Source organism: Topomyia yanbarensis, chromosome 1, assembly GCF_030247195.1.
Source record: "Topomyia yanbarensis strain Yona2022 chromosome 1, ASM3024719v1, whole genome shotgun sequence".
Taxonomy (NCBI): Eukaryota; Metazoa; Arthropoda; class Insecta; order Diptera; family Culicidae; genus Topomyia; species Topomyia yanbarensis.
Genome location: NC_080670.1, coordinates 22,522,928 through 22,529,021, shown reverse-complemented (window position 1 = coordinate 22,529,021; position 6,094 = coordinate 22,522,928).

Below are 6,094 nucleotides of genomic sequence, written 5' to 3'. Positions count from 1 at the left end.
TTGCTCTAGAATATACAAGTGATTCCTTCACAATAGAATTCTATTTTCAATCTACGTTTAAAGTAATATTCTAGAGTAACTAGAATTTACAAAATCATCTACAGACTTTTACAGATATTTTAATTATTCTTCTACAGACATTTTACAAAAACATGTGGCATCGCTGGTGAAAACTCCCATACATCAGTCAATCTATCCCCGGCAGAGCCGTCAATAGGGAGCACCTTAGTGACTCAAACGAACACGACAAGTAATAAATAAATGTGCCGCGTGCCTGTTTGAATCAGTTGTTGCTCTTTTGCCAGACAAGTATCATCGGGCCTATAGCGTCTCGTACGACAGATTTGAGCACCCAGCACACTACGCTGCTATAAATGACGTCATCGTCGACTATTTAAAAAATATCATTCCTCGAGCGAGTTCACTCTCTCGTCGAACGTCGGGCCGTAAAGAACAGCAGTAGCAATCAGGCATGTTGACAATGCGCTGCGATCAGTGCTGCATTTGATCACTGCTACCGCTGGGGCTGGAGACGACGACAGGTCTAGGCATCCAGCGGCCAAGCGCTCGTGATGTCTCCTTTCCATGGCTCTGATTGGCTGTATTGATTTTGCCGATGACGTCATCCTCGGATATATAACTTTCAGCATTGCTCGGGCGAGCTCATTCTCTGGTCGAACGTTAGAGCTGATACGATAGCAGTAACCTACAGATATATTTAAATTATACAGTACGCTGTGTACTGCTTTGCACACCACAACTGGAGAGTTACGCCACTCAGTGTCAGTGCTAGTTAGCATGCCATTGCGATAAATCTGCTTTTTGCGACGCTAGAGTTTTTAAGCTGACAAACAAATCAACGGTTCTCAAATTTGGAAAGCCGATTGTTTTTAGTTTCGTGGAACACCTTGAAACTCGGTGTATTTACACCGGTACACTCCCTTACTCATTTCGATTTATTTAGGTACTCGTTTCTCATAAAAGATTTAAATTTGTGCGTATCGAATATGTTGAGCTCTAGTTTGCTCGACTTATATCGTAACCCTACCCATTGGGGCCGTGCACAAATGACGTAGCTTTTTTTCGGCGAATTCCGACCCCTCCCTCCCCCTCGTAGCATTTTGTCACAATATTCACCCTCGTCACACATCGTAACAAATTTGCTACACCCCTCTATCCCCTAAAGAGCTACGTCATTTATACATGGTCCCTGGTACCACACTGACTGTTGTTTAAAACGGTATGCATTGATCGAAATGGTAAAGCGAAAATCGAAGCGTAACTAAAATATTCGCTAATTTTAAGTCATTTAAACAAAACGAAATAAATATACTGTAATTTAACTCGAAGTTGAACCTTATCGACTCAACAAAAGTAGGTTTCAAAGCATTTGTTTAAATACGCAATATTTTTTTTAAATAAATGCATATCATATGCATGGTTTCGCACTGTCTAAGTAGTTCTTTTTAGCTTTCATATATGTGCGGAAAAACTGTACATACTTTAAATATGAAGACAAACAATGTAAAATGTTTGAAGTATTCGTAAAACATAACGCTTGTCAACGACTACTCGACAAAACGATTACTTTGTCCGACCATATCCGTGAAGAGAGTAAACGTGCGATATTTCGATTTAGTTTTCGGCAAATTTAGGACTAAGAGAAACGGAAGCAAAGAAATTGCAAGATAGGTATTCTAGAGCGAATCAGTTATAAACATAACACGGAAAACTGGGACTAGGCCAGCTCATATGGCCATGATCGACAGGAAATGTGAAAAATCCATTGCCTTCTGCTGGTAGGAGTTGGGCTTTCCACCCAAGTTTACCGCATGGTCGTTGATAGAACATAACTCATCATCATGTTTTACCGCCGACGCGGCGAATTATATTGAACACAATCCTTAAATTTTTTTATCATGTTATGCAGCTGTAAACTTACTTTAAACCACATAATCCCGATTCTTTATAAATAGCTGTTCAAACCACCCTACGTTACGATAACAGGTCCTTATTCGATGTCGAAGTCCGCTGAAACAAGGCTACTATTCCATAAATAGCACATGAGTTCATTCTTAGGGTGCTAAATCGTCCGGTATCCGTTCAATTCCAGTACATGTGCAACCTTATATTTCTCTAAACAAAGTTATCCGTTAATAGAAATCCCATTGAACCCATATAAACAATTAACGAACACGACACATTATTATCGAACAACCCACAGGAAGCGTTTGGCAGTGATAAGAAAGCTGATATCGCAACCATCAATCCCTCCCTCAGCTCAGACCAGCCCAGTAGTAGACCACACGTCCAGTCACAAACACCATTCCCGATTCCTCCCAAAATGTCCAAATTGATTGCCTATGCCACAGCTATTGTGCTATTGTCCGTTTCGTTTGAATCCCTACGTGCCGATCCGCTGCCCTTGAACAGTCTGTTCGATCAAACACTGGTAGGCCTCGGACGGGACGTTGGCCAGGTAGCTCCAACGGCTGCTGTGAATGGACCGCTCAGTATTAGAGACAGCACGATAGGAGATATCATCAACATCACGGTCAACATCAATGGGACGGTGAACTCAAACATCACGCTGGATTTCGTAAGTGTATTGGTCGTGGCGCTCAATGACTTTGGGAATTACGGGATTACCATGAGTGACGTGCGAGATGCGTTGCTTGGCTACACCGTGAAGCATATGAGCAGGAAACCTTGATTTTAAGCCCCAGTGATAGCAGAAGCGGATTAAAACGATTTCAACTTAAACGCTTTTATGCTGTGATTTTTGGTGACGAGTTTGAAAGAATCCCATATCCGTGCTAAGGTTCGTGCGTCAGTCGGCGCTGATACGTCATAGTTAACTGCTAACTTCAACCGGTGTTTTGATTTCGCTACAAGCAATCAATAATTAGGGCAGTGCATAGTTAAATTTCGTCATTTTTAATATTATAGCTGCAGTGCTTTTTTGCTGTTATACTATGGAATGCAGATTTTTATACTACTCACATATGGTCGGTGTTAAGTCAGACCGGACCAAGTCGCAAAACATCAAAAAATGAGTTAATGATAGCACTGGATAAAGAATTTCTTCATCTACATTCCACTTTTACCAGATTTGAAATATGAAACAATAAACAAGAATTATGGTAAAAATTATTTTCCAATTATAATGTAAAGGATGCTGCGATTCAAACTTTAAACGCGTTTTTCTCGAAATCAATGCACTGTCACTTAGTCCGGTCTGACCTAACACCGACCATATTTTACTTAGTTCTGAACAAATAGAATATCTGCCTTGCACTGACACCCAACAATACTTGAGAATACCAAACCAGAGAAAGAAGTGCAAAAAAGTTACTAGGTTTTGCTGTTCAAAAACACCAACTCGCCTTCTTCCCATTGACACTTCCTAATGAGCTCGATATTAGGTTCGTTACTGACACAGTTAACCTCACTTTCTTGAAAGTTCACTTGTACTGTTTACATGGACTTAGACAAATTTTGTGGACGACTAGATTCGCTTAAAACAAATCGCAAAGAATTTTTCTAAGTCCATGTAAACAGTACAAGCGAACTGTCAAAAATGAACATCGAATCCATCTGTGACGTCAGCGTAAAGTATTCAATATTCTTTCCTCTCGCGATTCGGAGTTTCATGAATTTATTGTGCATTGCAGGATAATCGCTCGATATGCGATTATATGAAAGCTCAATTGAGATAGGCGCGTGACAGCCGCCTATATAAATGTATAGGCAGCTTTTTCCTTGAAGCTTTCGAAAAGCACACAGCTGGCAGAAAAATAAAGCTCCACTGAAATCTGCTTGCGGAGCAACTGCGGCTATATTTGATGCGCCATTCAGACGCCCGCAATGTGAGATTTTATTATAAGCGCGACAATACACCATCTCATTAAGATTTTGCTGGACTTAGGGGAGTGATGCTGGAACGGCTACGATGCTCAACAACTTTTTAATCATTCTAGCTAGAGCCAACAAGCGACGTTGTAGAACGACAAATTGTGGAAAATTTTGCTGAAGACATGTAAGCTCCATCTGTCATACTTTTTAGTTTAGTGTTTTTTAGAAAAAAAAAAACTGTTTTATTCACTTACCTTTTGCGGTATTGATTTGAAACTGCTTTCAGGCAACTTCAAGATTTTTTTAATTCGAATAATTTGTTTTATGACACCACATATCTAACTTTTTCGCCAAAAATAGGGATCTTTGGAATAACATGACGGCGCCGGTGGTTGAGTGGTAAGCGTGACCGCCACTCATTCCAATTGGTCTGAGTTCAATTCCAGCCGAGGTCGTTGAGAGTGTAGCCGTTAATCCCCAGTCCATGAGTTGATGGATCGATATTTAGTTCAGATAGTGGAGTCACCTCTCTGGCGTCGGTAAAGAAGAAGTAAAATCCAGCTTCTATAACTTACTAACAAATATCCTCCTCCCGTGATATTTGTGGAGTGCGCAGTAGTATATACGGCCTCTAGCAAAAGCAAGCATCGGACTAACCATTCCTTCCCTTTCCTCGGAATCTACGATCTACGTTCGAGCATGGCCGGCGCGGGTATTGATCAATAACACTAGGATTACAGGAGTTGCACATTGAAAGATTTTTCGCTACTCCCAAGCATAATTATCTACTGATTCCCTTGCAACTTCAGCTACTCCAGATCGATAACGGAGTAGCAGCCAGGGCTGGTCGCACAAGCTAAAACTAAAAAATGAGGTTCTTTGGAATAACAATATCACTAAAAGGCGAATGACAATTTTTTTTAAATTCCGTAAAATAATTTCAAAAAATCTTTTTTGATATTATAAGCACTTACATCTTTTGAATAATAGAAGCTAGCGTTTTGATGTGCTAGAAGAAAATGTTCTCCTTCAAAAACTCTAAAAAACATCTGAAGGATAAGCTGGAGTTGATGAGAACTCAAAAAGTTATATTAAAAATTTGGGTTTTCATGAATTAACCATTTGTAATATGATTAAATTACTTTCACGGTGAATAATACAAAAAATATAGTTTCGTTTTCATGTTAAAATATTGCACTTCACACTACTTTTCTATTATTTCAATTAGTGAGTAGGGTGGTACTATTTTTTTTTAAATCAGAGAATTAACTTTTTAATGGTTCGAGATAACGTATCGCTGTCTTCCAGAAAGTTGTAAAATTATTTTTTTTAAAAAAATTGTCGAATGCACTGAAACTCTATGTCGTGTACTTTTCATTTTACAAGAAATTTAAACAAAAATAGGGTGTTTCCTAAAAACATAGTTTTCTTTATATAACTTTTATAACTTTTGCAGTATTGATTTTCATCAAGATCCCTTAAAAAATACTTTTTAGATATACAGTATTCGCCATTTTTGGGCGAATACGATATATCTAAAAGCATGCTATTTCATATGAAGTAACCGTATTTAATGTTAAGTGCTATTTGAAAAAGTTATACTTTTATAAAAAAAGTTCTCATAACTTTGGAACGAAAAAAGTTTAGTAGTTGGTATTTTAAAGTTAATTATGCGCCTTAAAATAATCTTCAAATTGTCCAAAGGGTACTTTAGTGTAAAATAAAAACTACAAAAATTATAGAAATAAAACCGTTTTTTTTAAGAATCACCCGTGCAATGGAAATTATACAAGCTAGAGCTTGCGTGTCTTCAGCAAATTTGTCTAAAATATGTTGTTCTACAACTTCATCGAAGACAGTCAGGCTCTATCTCGAACCGTTAAAAAGTTCAATTTTAAATATGGCTTAAATTAGAACCACCCTAGCTACGGTTTAAACCAAAAGAAGGGCCTTGCAAAGTACAACAACTTTGCCAAACATATTGTAAGGCTAAATCATTTAGTTTTAGCAAAAAGTTGAAATTCCTACTAAATTTACATTCTGGACCACAGCGCAGTGACAGCAGCGCTGCCCAATCGGCAAGCATAGAACTGCGCAATGACGAGAATTTTTAAAAATTACTACTCTGATACGTTTTAATTAACGCACGAAAAATTTATAAAATGAAATTTGGCATTCGTTAAGGGGGGCGTCTGCTGTAAAGTGCTCAAACCGAAGGTTCGTTGGTTTACGATTTTGA